The sequence below is a fragment of the Ruditapes philippinarum genome, unplaced genomic scaffold (genome assembly GCF_026571515.1).
Source record: "Ruditapes philippinarum isolate M1 unplaced genomic scaffold, ASM2657151v2 ctg14455_1_1_1_1, whole genome shotgun sequence".
Taxonomy (NCBI): domain Eukaryota; kingdom Metazoa; phylum Mollusca; class Bivalvia; order Venerida; family Veneridae; genus Ruditapes; species Ruditapes philippinarum.
The window spans coordinates 1-17,012 of NW_026854509.1; the positions used below are offsets into that span (position 1 = coordinate 1).

General features: G+C 36.1%; 1 long non-coding RNA gene across 1 annotated transcript; it reads left to right on the forward strand.

Moving 5' to 3' along the window:
- Nucleotides 1-4,442: 4,442 nt before the first annotated feature.
- Nucleotides 4,443-7,458, forward strand: LOC132740307 (uncharacterized). Its single transcript, XR_009627139.1, has 3 exons — nucleotides 4,443-5,978; nucleotides 6,336-6,536; nucleotides 7,221-7,458. It is a non-coding gene; the product is annotated as an uncharacterized LOC132740307 (long non-coding RNA).
- The last annotated feature ends 9,554 nt before the right edge of the window (nucleotides 7,459-17,012 follow it).

A 17,012-nucleotide genomic window follows, 5' to 3' on the forward strand; every position in this document is an offset into this window, starting at 1 on the left:
AACATGTTTTATGCTAAATATCTTAGCTTTAGCTCTTTGAGTTCTTTAAAAGATGATTTTTTAAGTTTTTGCTATTTGCATATAGGGAAAATCAATGACCCCCAGGGACTGGGCCAATTTTGACCCCAGGGCTTTTATTTGAACAAACTTGGTAGACACTCACTAGAAGATGTTTCATGTCAAATATCTAAGCTCTAGCTCTTTGTCAAATATCTAAGCTCTAGCTCTTTCGGTTTTTAAAAGAAGATATTTAAAGTTTTTTTTCTTTTGGTTGACATGGCAACCAGAATTCTGCATGGACTTAAATTCTTTGAACAATTTTTAAAGGTGACCACCAAAGGAACATTCCTGTGACGTTTGGATGAAATTGGCTCAGTGGTTTATGAGTAGATGTCATTTAAAGTGAAAGTTTACGAATGGCCAGACGACGGACGGACGGACGCCGGATGAAAAGCAATCACAAAAGCTCACCCTGTCACTTTGTGACAGGTGAGCTAAACTAGAACTGCCACTATCATGGCGTGAATACCCCCACATACCACTTTGTCAGAATCAACAGTGGCCATTTAGAGCTCAAGGACAACCTCCCTGCCAAATCTAAGGTTACTAAGCCAGTGCATTGCTAAGATTTGTATTCTACATGCTTCAAATGTGAAAATGTCAAAATCAATACATTGCGGACAGGACATTCTTCAGCAATTGAGAAGAAAAGCTTTTTTTGTCAAGGTCCCTGTGACCTTGACCATTGACAAGAGAGGGACATGATGGCCCTGAGGTCGCTCACCTGTATATAGGCCCCCCCCAACCCCCCCCCCCCCAACTTTGCGGGGCCAATTTAACCCAAGGGCTTTTATTTGCACAAACTTGGTAGACGTCCATAATAAGATGTTTCATGCTAAACATCTAAGCTCTAGCTCATTGGGCTTTTTAAAAGAAGATTTTTTTTAAAGTTTTTACTATACACATATAGTTAAAAACAATGACACCCCTGGGGCCGGGCCAGTTTTGACCCCAGGGCTTTTATTTGAACAAACTTTGTAGACACTTACTAGAAGATGTTTCATGCTTAATATCTAAACTCTAGCTATTTGGGTTTTTTCAAAGAAGATTTTAAGTTTTTGCTAATTTTATTACACATATAAAGAAAATCAATGACCACCGGGGCGGTGCCAATTTTGACCCCAGGGCTTTTATTTGAACAAACTTGGTAGACACCTATTAGAACATGTTTGATGCTAAATATCTTAGCCATAGCTCTTTGAGTTCTTTAAAAGAACATTTTTTAAGTTTTTACTATATGCATATAGGGAAAATCAATGACCCCCCGGGGCGGGGCCAATTTTGACCCCAGGTCTTTTATTTGAACAAACTTTGTAGACACTCACTAAAAGATGTTTCATGCTTAATATCTTAACTCTAGCTATTTGGGTTTTTTCAAAGAAGATTTTTTAAGTTTTTGCTATACACATATAAGGAAAATCAATGACCCCCTGGGGCAGGCCAATTTTGACCCCAGGGCTTTTATTTGAACAAACTTGGTAGACACTTATTAGAACATGTTTGATGCTCAATATCTTAGCCATAGCTCTTTGAGTTCTTTAAAAGAAGATTTTTTAAGTTTTTACTATATGCATATAGGGAAAATCAATGACCCCCTGGGGCGGGCCAATTTTGACCCCAGGGCTTTTATTTGAACAAACTTGGTAGACACTTATTAGAACATGTTTCATGCTCAATATCTAAGCCATAGCTCTTTGAGTTCTTAAAAAGAAGATTTTTTAAGTTTTTACTATATGCATATAGGGAAAATCAATGACCCCCCGGGGCGGGGCCAATTTTGACCCCAGGGCTTTTATTTGAACAAACTTGGTAGACACCCATTAGAACATGTTTCATGCTAAATATCTTAGCTCTAGCTCTTTGAGTTCTTTAAAAGAAGATTTTTTAAGTTTTTACTATATGCATATAGGGAAAATCAATGACCCCCCGGGGCGGGGCCAATTTTGACCCCAGGGCTTTTATTTGAACAAACTTGGTAGACACTTATTAGAACATGTTTCATGCTAAATATCTTAGCTCTAACTCTTTTGGTTCTTTAAAAGAAGATTTTTTAAGTTTTTACTATATGCATATAGGGAAAATCAATGACCCCCTGGGGCGGGCCAATTTTGACCCCAGGGCTTTTATTTGAACAAACTTTGTAGACACTCATTAGAAGATGTTTCATGCTTAATATCTTAGCCATAGCTCTTTGAGTTCTTTAAAAGAAGATTTTTTAAGTTTTTACTATATGCATATAGGGAAAATCAATGACCCCCGGGGCGGGGCCAATTTTGACCCCAGGGCTTTTATTTGAACAAACTTGGTAGACACCCATTAGAACATGTTTCATGCTAAATATCTTAGCTCTAGCTCTTTGGGTTCTTTAAAAGAAGATTTTTTAAGTTTTTACTATATGCATATAGGGAAAATCAATGACCCCCGGGGCGGGGCCAATTTTGACCCCAGGGCTTTTATTTGAACAAACTTGGTAGACACTCACCAGAAGATGTTTCATGCCAAATATCTAAGCTCTAGCTCTTATGGTTTTTTAAAAGAAGATATTTAAAGTTTTTTCTTTCGGTTGCCATGGCAACCAGAGTTCTGCATGGAATTAAATTCTTTGAACAATTTTTAAAGGTGACCACCAAAGGAACATTCCTGTGAAGTTTGGATGAAATTGGCTTAGTGGTTTATGAGGAGATGTCATTTAAAGTAAAAGTTTACGGACGGACGACGGACGGACGGACGCCGGACGAAAAGCGATCACAAAAGCTCACCCTGTCACTTTGTGACAGGTGAGCTAAAAAGGCAGATGGTTGTCTAAAGCATATATTAACTATAGTTGTAAAGATTAGTATTCAGTTGTTGCCTTTCGTTTTTCTTCTTTATATATATATATATATATTCAGTGTTGTATGGATTGTTGGCTCGTCTATTCCTTTTCGAGCGAAAAGTAGAGCAATCAAACGTTTGTCAGTTAATCTTGGTTTTGAAAACCTGCATTGTCAGATCCAATCGTTAATCCGTAGCGGCATGACTGGAAGCTGACATCAATTGAACAAGGTAAGTTAACTGGCTTTATGAACATTTACTGTATTTAAGTAACCGAGTGTTGTGTTTTGATTCCGTTGCAAGAATCATAGGATTATGCCCACGTCAGTTCAAGGGAATATACACCAAGGTGTTCTTGTACCATTCAGAGGTGACATTATATCTTCAAGTAGTTTAGTATAGAGTCAGGTTCCCAAGTTATTTGCAAAATCTCTATACGTTCCAGTTTCATAGGTAGTCAGCATTTAATTTCATACATTATACATATTTACCACATTTCCAGCTATGTGTGTGAAGCAAAGGAAAATTGCAGCAACAAAATCAAAGTGATAAAACAGACAAATTTCTGGGGCGGGTAGCAGTGCTCATAACAAGGCCAGACATAATAGGGACAAAAACAATACAAATGACACTATGTCTTTTCCTCTTTAGATGCTCCAATTTCCTCCCAAATTTCGAAAAGAATTCAAAAAAGAATATAGAAAAACAAATTTGTGGATTTTGGTTTAATGTTGTCGGTATCTTGGGGCCACAACCGGAAAATGTCCTCAATTATTTTTAAAAAATAATTATTACTGAAATAGTTTCAGCAGTTTGCTTGTCTTTGAGGGCATATTTAAGTCCTGATTCTGGAAATTCAGGCTTTAATTTATGCTTATGGTCGCGATTGGCAGAATTTGTTTCCCCAGATAAAACAATTAGTTGTACTTGTAATATGTTTTATGTTGTTTATTGTTTTACAAGCTATGCAAATTCCTGAATCTATGTAATCGAACCACCTGCCACCCATAAATATATTTTATTATTATAAAATGATTTATGGCAAAGGTGGTTCATAAAAATTTGGCTAAAGCCACCTTGCTCTTTGTGTTATGGTATTGGAATGGCACAACATGGTGCAAATGTGGAAGGTGCCGAGAAATGGGGGCTGAACTAGACAACACGTGTTCTGGCTGCCTGCTAAGAAATTGTGTCGCAACAAGAGATATAAGACCAATTTTATACTAAAAATCAAAAATGCTAACAAAACAATGCGCTATTCAGCATATAGGAATTTCACCCTCTGTAGGCAGGGACGACTTGGTGGTGGTGTACGAAGTGTTGTCCCTAGTTGCTGTGTGCTGTTAATAAGAGGACGGTACCCAAGTGTAACAGGGAGCTACACTGGCTTCATTATTAACTAAGGGAATAAATAAGGCTAAAGAAGATTTTAATGACAAAAACAAGAGACAAATTTGGTTGCGATTAACAAGGCAAAAAGTTAGTGCAAAGACTAAGCTTAAAAAATTAATGGTAAAAAGAACCTGTGAGAATGAAGAAACAAGAGGGCCATAATGGCCCTGAGGTCGCTCACCTGTATAAAGGCACCCGGAGCGGGGCCAGTTTAAACCCCAGGGCTTTTATTTGAACAAACTTGGAAGACACCCATTAGAAGATGTTTCACAATGTTAAGTTTTTACTACACACATATAATGAAAAACAACGATCTACCCCCCCCCCCCCCCCCCCCCGAGCAGGGCCAATTTTAACCAAATGGCTTTTATTTGAACAAGTTTGGTAGACACTCATATGAAGATGTTTTATGCTAAACATCTAAGCTCTAGCTCATTGGGTTTTTTTAAAGAAGATTTTTTAAGTTTTTACTATCCACATGTAGTTAAAACAAAAACAAATGACACCATGGGGTGGGGCCAATTTTGACCCCAGGGCTTTTATTTGAACAAACTTTGTAGACAATTACTAAAAGATGTTTCATGTTTAATATCTAAACTCGAGCTATTTGGGTTTTTTCAAAGAAGATTTTTAAGTTTTTGCTATACAAGTATATAAGGAAAATCAATAACACCCGGGGCGGGGCCAATTTTAACTCTAGGGCTTTTATTTGAACAAACTTAGTAGACACTCACTAGAAGATGTTTCATGCTTCATATCTAAACTCCAGCTATTTGGTTTTTTTCAAAGAAGATTTTTTAAGTTTTTGCTATATACATATAAGGAAAATCAATGACCCCCGGGGCTGGGCCAATTTTGACCCCAGGGCTTTTATTTGAACAAACTTGGTAGACACCAATTAGAACATGTTTCATGCTAAATATCTTAGCTCTAGCTCATTAGTTCTTTAAAAGAAGATTTTTAAGTTTTTACTATATGCATATAGGGAAAATCAATGACCCCCTTGTAACATAGTGGCACTTATAGTTAATTAATTATACATGTTTTAATTATCTTAATTGATTTATTTGATTATCAACTTTTAATTAGTTTTATTTGCAAGCTTCATTACTCAATTATATGTCGATATCATATACATTTCTTTGGAATGTTGTCTCATAAAATTTGAAAGTTTAACTACATATACATTACTGGCAGTGAAACAAAACCGTGTTATTTGCCTACCAGCTGACAGATGTTGTTTATGTCGATTATGATATTTCAATATTTAAGTACAGTTTGTCAATTTAGACATTAAAATGACAATTGAATATAAACCATTTTAATTGTTGTGATGAGTGTTTATCAATATAACATTTGACCAAAAGTCAAATTTGAATATGTAAACGTGCTTTTGATTGGTTATAGGGCATAACAAAAGTTTGTTACACTAAAAGTGATTGGCTACTTTTGTATGTCATTTAGCTGTCATAAGCATGTGCAAAGTCATTATAAAAAGCATTGCGTTGTTTTAACAGTGTTGAGTCTCTCGTAGTTCTGTTCTTGAAATACTTAACTTATGTTAAAGACAGTCATTGAATAAATCACTATACGATCCTTTTCGTTTGTTAATTATTTTAAGAATAACGTTACATTAACTTAAATATTTTTGGTGCCGTGACCAGGATCAAACCTCGGTTGGAAGGAAAACTTTGACAGCACCCATACTAAAGGTTGGTTTATTTTCTTAGCATTTTCCTATTTACTTCATTTAGCTAACTTTACTTTTAAATTAGTAATAATTTAACTGGTATTATTTTACTTTTGAAATTAAGATTTTGGAATAAAAATGGCTGAAGCTGAGGAAGATTTTCGTGAGGTTTTAAGGTTATTAGCCGTTGAGATGGGAAATGTCTCTACAGCTTTCGTGGCACAGGGTATTTCGCAAGTGGTCAGTAACTTCGATGGCAACCCAACAAACTACAGAGACTGGGTCAAATCCATTGAAAAATACAGGGGGCGCTAATTAGAATGGGGGCTATAAATAGAAATAATACGGTAGGAAGTATTTTTATTTTAATTTGTTACAGTTTGGAGATCGACTGTCGTCAGATATTCAAGCCAGGACAATCGGGAGTTGCTCTTGGACGGGCTCGAGAAACAAAAGGTCTACAAGTGATCAATTTTAATATAAAGAAAAGTGTAATTCGTGCTTATGTCCTGAATTTCATGCAAAAAGCATCTGCTGACTTTCAAGAGGATAGAAGTTGTTGCAACAATAAACAACAAAGGTAACCATTATTCATTTTCTAAGTGCTGAAAAGGGCCATAACTTGGTGCAAATGGAAGCCATAGTTATGTAACTTGCCCAGATCATATACTTTGTATGGATTAGTAAGTGTGAAAATTATGAAGCCATTGGTACAGGTAAAACTTAAGAAATATCCAACTTGCCGTTCTAGGTTAACCTGGTACGGACATACCAACTTTTGATATTTAAGAGGCAAATCAGCTCATAAACTACACCTGGACGTAAGTCCATAAACTGAATTTAGCTCACAAAAACAAAAAATAGCTCACAATATGAATTTTATGAGTTTTTGTTCTTTATTTAACTATGGAATGAAGCTCATAAATATCAAATGTTTGCTCGGACGGACAGACTGACGGATGGTTCAGTTACTATATGCCCGGGGGCATAAAAACAAAATCATATTTAAAGTGATTCATATGTTGAGATCAATGATCATTTTAACTATTTCTCCAAATGAATCTATTGTTGTTACTTATTATCTTAATGTTACAATTAAATCGTTTTCTTGATTAAAATGTCAACACTGCACTTTCAGTTTGTCATTTATCTTGATTGATGCTTGACACTGACACAATTCTTCATATTAATTCATGTAAACATTCAAGAAACATGTATCTGTGAATGCACTATAATAAGGGAAAAATATATCTTTTTTTTAAAGAATGAGATTAGTGCCATGACAAGTTGGGAAATGGAGGATCTCCTTGTGAATACAGTTCAAATAAACCCTGGTCTCATGTTTGTTGTTATAAGGCCAGGTGTTGTGTACCACAAGGGGGTTTTCACCCATCCGGACAGTCAACACCACCTTGGTGCAGATGTCAAAAATGCCTTGACATGCACACTCCAGTTGACAGGTATGTTATGGAAAAAGAGTTTGTATCATGAAACTCATGTCATTTAATTATAAACATTAATTTTAAATTCAATGAAAATCACTATAAAAATACAATATACAGTTGAGACTGCCTTAGCGACCCCCTGATTTCAACGACTCCCTGTCTTATCCGACCTTGTTTCAGTCCTCCCAACATATTTTCTTATATAAATGGTCTGAATTATACAACTCCCTGTCATATGTGACAAGCGACCCTAATTATCTGGTCCCAATGCATTGCCTTGTCTGATTTAAACGACTTTCACACCTTTAAATTGTCCGTTAATCAGATAAATAATACCTGTTTTAACACCCAGAGAGACAAAATAATTAAGTCCAATTATAATCCAGTAGTCAGTACTCTTCAAACAAACTCTACACACCTCTGATTACATGTATATATGCAGGTGTCAAGTGACATAGGACTTCCGTTTCCGGTTTCCAGAAATAGACAAAAGTTTTTGTTATCAAACAATTTAACGTATATTAATAAGGTGTTTAACCGTAGTTACTTCAACTCCAGAGGCATATAATTATAGAATATAGGCATCACTATCAGGGACAACCGCATACAACCTCCTAGACCTTCTAGAAGCTAATCAACAATCTACGCAAACCCCAACGTCTTCTAGAAGTATACCCCACCCACTACCATTATTAGCGTGCACCCTTTCCATGCTCCTAAACTTTCGAACCATTAATTTAAGTGAAATTTTAATATTTTATATATATAACATATATCTGGGTACCACGTCACAAAATTATTTAAAGTGTTATTATTATTATCGATCAATTTGATCGCAGGGTGTGTTTGGTTTGTTCACCTGTTTACGTGAGTCTATCCTAATAAGAACAGCATAAAATAGAATTTTAGATCAATTATATTTAAATTTTTAATCACAGTTTATACAAATTGGCGGCTGGTCCGTAGCTATGTTGAACAAGATTGCCCGTAAAGGGCCATCTTGTCACCATTTGGACCATTCGAGGATCTTAGGCAAGCCTATAGATCAGCAAGAGGCCCATAGGGTATTAAAATCAGTATCGAGGAACGTAGGGGTCCTCAAGGGCTTAGATGGCAAACTGTCATCAATCAATTTAAGAACTTTAGCACAACAAATTTAAGTAAAAATCCAAAACGTGGAAAAAGCAACACCGCTCACGTCCGGCTCGGTAATGCTGGAATTTGTTTCCAGGGAAGCCTATGTTAAGGCCCTAAACATAGGTGAAATAGATATAGTATAGCCGGGATTCGAACCAAGGTTGCGTCTCTCCCAGGGGAAAAGTTATTTGAAGTGGTTATACATGGTGTACCTCTAGGAGAGGATCTATCAGTATTCCGAAACAACTTACAATTTGTTGGGGGGGGGGCGTCTCACTATTAAGGGCTGATAGATTAAAGAACTAAAACAATCAAATGTCATCGGCCGTTAAATTGACATTTGCGGGGACCGTCCCCTTGAATGTATTTATCAAAAGTGAAAACACGGCAATCGTCTTTCAGACAGAAACATATGTACATCCGCCAACACGTTGTTTTTTATGCCAGGGTTTCAGACATGTGTCCAAATCCTGTAAACAAAATGTTATTTGTGGGCGTTGCGCAGGGGGCATAACACAAGGTCATGCCTCTCACATAATATAAAATGTGCTAACTGTGGCGATGAACACTCCGCCGCCTATACAGGCTGTGTGGAGTATTTCAAAGCCACAGGTATCACAGCAGTGGCAAGACTGCACAGTCAGTTAATTGGGCAAAAGCTTGCCTGATTTTCTCAAAAGAAGAGGCCCAGATAAAAGCAGAAAATGAAAAAAAATTATTGGGGGAACCGTCTCCTAGTAACCCCCCCCCCCCCCCCACAAAGAGATATACTTGTCTTCCAAGATGAACAGCTTGTGGAAAGAGAAGATGACTTCAAATAAAACAAAAATGTAAATGCAAAGATTGCTTTGAATGCTCCACAAAGGACTGGAATGTTGCCCCTGTCCAAAAACCTGGTAGAACATGGAAAAAGAGGGAGTATCTAGACCATGACTGGAATCAGAGCAAAACATTCCCCAGCACTCCAATGACTCATTTGATTCTACAGACCAAAAAAACAAGTTCAAATTACATCTCGTGGAACTGTCATTAGAACAAAACGAACAGGAAGGGACATTATTGTATTAAACATATCATATTTTGAGCCAGAAACTGTTTTCAAAACTCTGAATGAAATTTCCATCATGATGATTAATCCTGAAACATCATAGTTCTTCAGAAACCTAGCTAATGGTGAATTAAAGAAAGACCTTGTTTTGTTGTGGACAATGGACCATCAACTGCTCCAAATAATATGAGAGTGAAGATGTGTCTCCTTTGACTTTTTATTTTTTTGAAATTACACAGTCTTATGCTAAATATAATAGCAAATGGAACCCTCTGGTGAGAGTTTATGCCGAAGAAATCAAAGCAATGTCAAGACATGATAGATAATTTGAGGTTGAAAAGTTCATAAAAGTTGGTTCAAATGAACATGAAATTGTTTTAGAAAGCATGCTACCTGAGGTATCTTCATGTTTATGAAGTGCTAACTTTAACAATGAGAGTCTGATGACTGTGCGTGGAAGTAAAGAGGATACTAATGTATTTTCAAATGAGAAAGAGTTTTTGGACACTTCCTGATGATATGAAAGAGTTAAATGAATCAAATTACTTAGTGGAGAATAATAAAACCACTGAAGAACTTAATATATTGTGGAATGTTGACATGAAATTTGAAAGAAAGTATGCAGAAGATCTGTATGAACTAGGAACAAATGCAAAGTCAAATAAGTATACTTTCAGGGTATGCGAAAATGAAAAAGGTCATGAAAAAAGGTCATCTGCAGCCTATTCCAGATTATGTAAATTTCAAAAGAACAGGAAAGTTCCATTACTGTGATAACAAGACTACAAAACAAATTTTCCAAATTAGTGAAAACAATGAGGTGAGGAATGAAACAGACTTTTTCCTTCCATCAAGGGTTTTATATATAGCCTTCTTGATTTTTGACAATCCATTCCCATACATAAAAGAGCAAATTTCAATACTACCATGGAAATCCCCAAATGATGTGGAAAAATACCTTAAGCAGAAAGAAGAAGAAGAAAAAGATTAATAGAAAAAGACAAAGACTGCGAAGTGGAAGGGCAATTCCTTCTTCAAGCTAAAAAAACAGGAATTAATCAATATGTGTAAGCAGAATGACGTTAACCATGAGGGAACAAAAGTAGAATTGATACAGCGCCTCTCCTTGACTAAAAGAGGATGCTTTTAATGAAGAAATAGTATATTCTTGAGATCTTGAAATGGTGCCAAATACATTTTCAGGTATATCTTCATTGACTGTTTCAACAGTAAGAAGTATCCTTTTTCATCATAGGATAAAAATTGTTGGGTCAAAAGAAGAACTGGTCCTTAGATTATTTATGTTAAAGCACCAGCCAGATTTAATTTCTAAATGCAAGAGGAAAGTTCTTTTAGATCTTATAAGATCATGTGAACATTTCATTAAAATTCAAGTGCAACAACAGCTTGTGTCATAGACCATGAAAGAACATTTCCTTCAAATCAACTCTCAACAACTGGACAGAAAGTCTTCAACAACCCCATTTTAAGTAGAACATTTCAACTGCCTGTTTATATTCAGGAAAATAACCTACCAGATTTATCTAACACTCTAAAGGAATATATACTTGAGACAGATAAACAAAAAGACACAAACAAAGCTACCAAATCTCTAATGAGTATAAAAACACAAGGAACTATCATAAAGATCAAGTCGTTGAGAGGAGATGTCTCTGGCACAGGCTGCCAGCCAGGTAACTATATTGGAAGTTCAAAAAAGAAAATTGATGTCCTTCAGGCAATTTTTTTAAAAACCATCGCTTATGCAGGTATCCTCAGATATTCAGTTCTCGATATAATGGAATTCCCGATAGAATAAATAATCGCGTGTTTTTTTTTCACGAGTTTGACGTCATTTGACAAGGAAACCTCCAAGTCAACACTGTGTATTCAGCTGCTTCAATAAAAACTGTTTTCACGGTAAAAATGTTCAGGATAAAGGTAAACTTACTCTTTTATTTACAAATCATCAATTTTATACAGTTTTCACTAATGCTTTTTTTCTGTTTTATACAATCCTCCATTTTAATTTATCTGCAAGCCTCTGACAGCAGCCGATGGATGACGCAAGCAAATCAACATTAGTTCTAAAAATAGACCAAGTGATACGTCACTAGCACCTGTCAAAAAAAATAAAATATGGAAGCAAATCAGGGCCATAGATCTTATTAATTGCAATAGTTAAATACAGACTGGACACAATCTGTATTGAATCTAAGTTGATGTTAAGACCATCTAATAAAGGAAATGAACACATTTTTGTTATTTATTCATGTTTAATATATGTGGTATTCAAAATAAGCCAAAATATGCATTAAAAGATTGTTTATTCTGGTTCATTTCAGCTTACTCAACCTGCAGATAGGTCAAGACTACGGCTATGGTCACCAACTGCTATGACATCAGCTTATAAAATGGTGAAAGATGAAGGAATTCCAGTATATAGAGCTGCAAAGCTAAATGGAGTTCCTCTTACTACTTTGAGAGACCGGGTTGATAATAGAATATCAATTGATTGTGTCAAATCAGGACCCTGCCCTGTGCTTTCTTTAGATGAAGAAGCTAAATTGTTGAACACTTAAAGATCTTGCTTCTGTTGGATATGGTTACACGAGGCTGAAGTAGTCAATTTAGCCTCTGATTATGCTGTTTCTTTAGGCAAGAGGAAAGATGATCAGCCATTCACTCTTAATTGGTTTTATAACTTCATAAAAAGGTGGCCAGAACTTAATGTTGTCCGTCCTTCAAGTCTGTCTGAACAACGTGCTAAATGTGCCAGTGAAGAATCTGTCACTAAATACTTTTAATGAACTTGAAAGAATTTTACGTAAATATGATTTATTTGACAAACGCACCTTATCTATAACATTGATGAAAAGGGAATAAATACTGAATATAAACCCCCTAGTGTTGTTAGTGGAAAAGATTGTAAGGCACAAGTTATCATGTCTGAGCGTGGTAAAACTGTCACTATAATAGGGGCTGGCAATGCAGCTGGAATGCAAATCCCTCCATATTTTGTTTTCCCTGGTGTCCGAATGTTAGATGGTCTCTTGGAAGGAAAAAGTCCAGGTGCTGATGGTATCATGACACCAAGTGGTTGGTCAAATAGTGTTGTTTTTAAAGATTATTTGCAAAATCATTTTATGAAGTTTTGCCAGGGAAGATCAGATGACACAATTCTTATACTGTATGATGGTCATCGTAGTCACATATCAGTAGATCTTTGAATGGGCTAAACAGCAAAATATTGTTCTGTTTGTCTTGCCACCACACACACCTCTCATATCCTCCAGCCTATGGACATTGGATGTTTTGGTCCCCTGCAACTGAAATATGCTCAAGAATGTTCTAAATTTGCTAGAACACATCACAGAGTTGTCACTCGTTATGATGTCTGCTCACTTGCTTGCAAGGCGTACTCATTTGCTCTAAGTCCTTTAAATTTACAAGCTTCTTTCAATAAGGCAGGCATTTATCCATTCAAGAACTCGTCCTCTATGGTTGAATTTTTAAAAAGTAAAATCAAACCATCTGAACTTTACATAGTTGATGATGAAGTGACAGCATCAGGAGATCACAAAAAATCTGAAACAGCAGAAAATAACTTTTTGATAAGGAAGGTGGTGATGTACATATAAAAATGCATGAAGAAAAAACGTAAAAGCATTAATAGTATTGTTGGTGGAAAAGCATTGGAAGGTGAAACTGTAGAAAAAATGAAAAAATACATTGATGAAAGTAACAGTAAAATTAGTTCAAATGATCCTAAAAAGAAACAAGAGGGCCATGATGGCCCTGAGGTCGCTCACCTGTATATAGCCCCCCCCCCCCCGGCCCAATTTTTACCAAAGGGCTTTTATTTGTTTATTTGAACAGACTTGGTAGACACCCATAGGAAGTTGTTTCATGCAAAACATCTAAGTTCTAGCTCATTGGGTTTTTTAAAAGAAGATTTTTTAAGTTTTTACTATACACATATAGTTAAAAACAATGACACCCCTCGGGCAGGGCCAGTTTTCACCCCTGGGCTTTTATTTGAACAAACTTTGTAGATATTTACTTAAAGATGTTTCATGCTTAATATCTAAACTCTAGTTATTTGGGTTTTTTCAAAGAAGATTTTTAAGTTTTTGCTATGTATATAAGGAAAATCAATGACCCCCGGGGCGGGGCCAGTTTTGACCCCAGAGCTTTTATTTGAACAAACTTGGTAGACACCCATTAGAACATGTCTCATGCTAAATATCTTAGCTCTAGCTCTTACAGTTCTTTAAAAGAAGATTTTATAAGTTTTTACTATATGCATATAAGGAATATCAATGACCCCCTGGGGCGGGGCCAATTTTGACCCCAGGGCTTTTATTTGAACAAACTTGGTAGACATTCACTAGAAGATGTTTCATGCTAAATATCTAAGCTCTAGCTCTTACGATTCTTTAAAAGAAGATTTTTTAAGTTTTTACTATATGCATATAGGGAAAATCAATGACCCCCGGGCGGGGCCAATTTGACCCCAGGGCTTTTTATTTGAACAAACTTGGTAAACATTCACTAGAAGATGGTTTCATGCCAAATATCTTAGCTCTAGCTCTTACAGTTCTTTAAAAGAAGATTTTTTAAGTTTTTACTTTATGCATATAGGGAAAATCAATGACCCCCTGGGGCGGGGCCAATTTGGACCCAAGGGCTTTTATTTGAACAAACTTGGTAGACATTCACCAGAAGATGTTTCATGCCAAATATCTAAGCTCTAGCTCTTACAGTTCTTTAAAAGAAGATTTTTAAGTTTTTACTATATGCATATAGGGAAAATCAATGACCCCCTGGGGCAGGGCCAATTTTGACCCAGGGCTTTTATTTGAACAAACTTGGTAGACATTCACTAGAAGATGTTTTATGCCAAATATCTAAACTCTAGCTCTTATGGTTCTTTAAAAGAAGATTTTTTAAGTTTTTACTATATGCATATAGGGAAAATCAATTACCCCCCAGGGTGGGGCCAATTTTGACCCCAGGGCTTTTATTTGAACAAACTTGGTAGACATTCACTAGAAGATGTTTCATGCCAAATATCTAAGCTCTAGCTCTTTGGGTTCTTTAAAAGAAGATTTTTTAATTTTTTACTATATGCATATAGGGAAAATCAATGACCCCCTGGGGCGGGGCCAATTTTGACCCCAGGGCTTTTATTTGAACAAACTTGGTAGACATTCACTAGAAGATGTTTCATGCCAAATATCTAAGCTCTAGCTCTTACAGTTCTTTAAAAGAAGATTTTTTAAGTGTTTACTATATGCATATAGGGAAAATCAATGACCCCCTGGGGCAGGGCCAATTTTGACCCCAGGGCTTTTTATTTGAACAAACTTGGTAGACACTCACTAGAAGATGTCCATGCCAAAATATCTTAACTCTAGCTCTTACAGTTCTTTAAAAGAAGATTTTTTAAGTTTTTACTATATGCATATAGGGAAAATCAATGACCCCCCGGGGCGGGGCCAATTTTGACCCCAGGGCTTTTATTTGAACAAACTTGGTAGACACTCATTAGAAGATGTTTCATGCCAAATATCTAAGCTCTAACTCTTAGGGTTGTTTAAAAGAAGATATTTAAAGATTTTTCTTTCGGTTGCCATGGCAACCAGAGTTCTGCATGGAATTAAATTCTTTGAACAATTTTTAAAGGTGACCACCAAAGGAACATTCCTGTGAAGTTTGGATGAAATTGGCTCAGTGGTTTATGAGGAGATGTCTTTTAAAGCAAAAGTTTACGGACGACGGACGGACGGACGGACTGACGGACGGACGGACGCCGGACGAAAAGCGATCACAAAAGCTCACCCTGTCACTTTGTGACAGGTGAGCTAAAAAACTAAAACTCCTAAGAACAAAAAGAATTCAGCTACCAGCTTCAATCTTCAAATAAATGATAAACAAAAGCCAGGTCCATCCAAACAAAACATTGAACTTTCTGAAAAATCAGACCTCTCTGATAGTGAAAATGAATCAGAAATACCTGATGAAGATAAGTGTTGCCAATGTCATCAATATTATGTAGACAAGCATTCCCATGGTGCAATAGAATTCACCCACTGGGCACAGTGTGATAATGCTACTTGTTCCCATTGGGTTCACCTTAAATACTGCTCTCCAGTCCGTGTTGTGAGAAAGAATACAGTGTTCTACTGCAACTGTTGTCTATAGCATGTCAACACTGGGCCACCATACTTAATACAGCCTCGTTTTGAGATTTATCTCGAGTTATCGAGAATTCAAGACGCCATTTTGGAAATCCTTTTTTTGACACTTGTTATATTTTTTGAAAATATTTTTTATTCGTTATTTCATTGATTGTTAACAATTAAAAAACTTAAAGAGAATATATTAATGGATTCAATGATGTATTTAGAATAAAGGTGAGTCTTTTTTCCATTTGTTGTTTTTGCATTTTATTGTTACATTATCGAGAACCGAATATTTCAGGATACTAGTGTTACCTTAAAGCTCGCCTTGCAAGCTAGCTATTACTGAATGGTTTCAGACATAACTCTGTCCTCCATCTCAGTTCTCAAAGAGAACCAAGGTATGTCGTAATCTACCCTTGTAAAATCCACACATCATTGTCCAAATTTGAAAACGTGGTCAAAAAAAAAAAAATTAAACAAGAGGGCCATGATGGCCCTGAGGTTGCTCACCTGTATATAGGCCCCCGGAGTTTAAACCCAAGGGCTTTTATTTGAACAAACTTGGAAGACACCCATTAGAAGATGTTTCATGATGTTAAGTTTTTACTATACATATATAATGAAAAACAATGACCTCCCCCACCCCCCTTGCAGGGCTAATTTTAACCCAAGGGCTTTTATTGAACAAACTTGGTAGACACCTTTAAGAAGATGTTTCATGCTTAACATCTAAGCTCTAACTCATTGGGTTTTTTAAAAGAAGATTTTTTAAGTTTTTACTATACACATATAGTTAAAAACAATGACAACCCTGGGGCGGGGCCAGTTTTAACCCAAGGGCTTTTATTTGAACAAACTTTGTAGACACTTAGTAGAAGATGTTTCATGCTTTATATCAAACAGTAGCTATTTGGGTTTTTTCAAAGAAGATTTATAAGTTTTTGCTATACACATATAAGGAAAATCAATGACCCCCGGGGCGGGGCCAATTTTGACTCTAGGGCTTTGATTTGAACAAACTTTGTAGACACTCACTAGAAGTTGTTTCATGCTTAATATCTAAACTCTAGCTATTTTTAATTTTTCAAAGAAGATTTTTTAAGTTTTTGCTATACCTATATAAGGAAAATCAATGACCTCCGGGGCGGGGCCAATATTGACCCCAAAGCTTTTTTTTGAACAAACTTGGTAGACACCCATTCTAACACCCATTTCATGCTTAAATGTGTATGTATTAG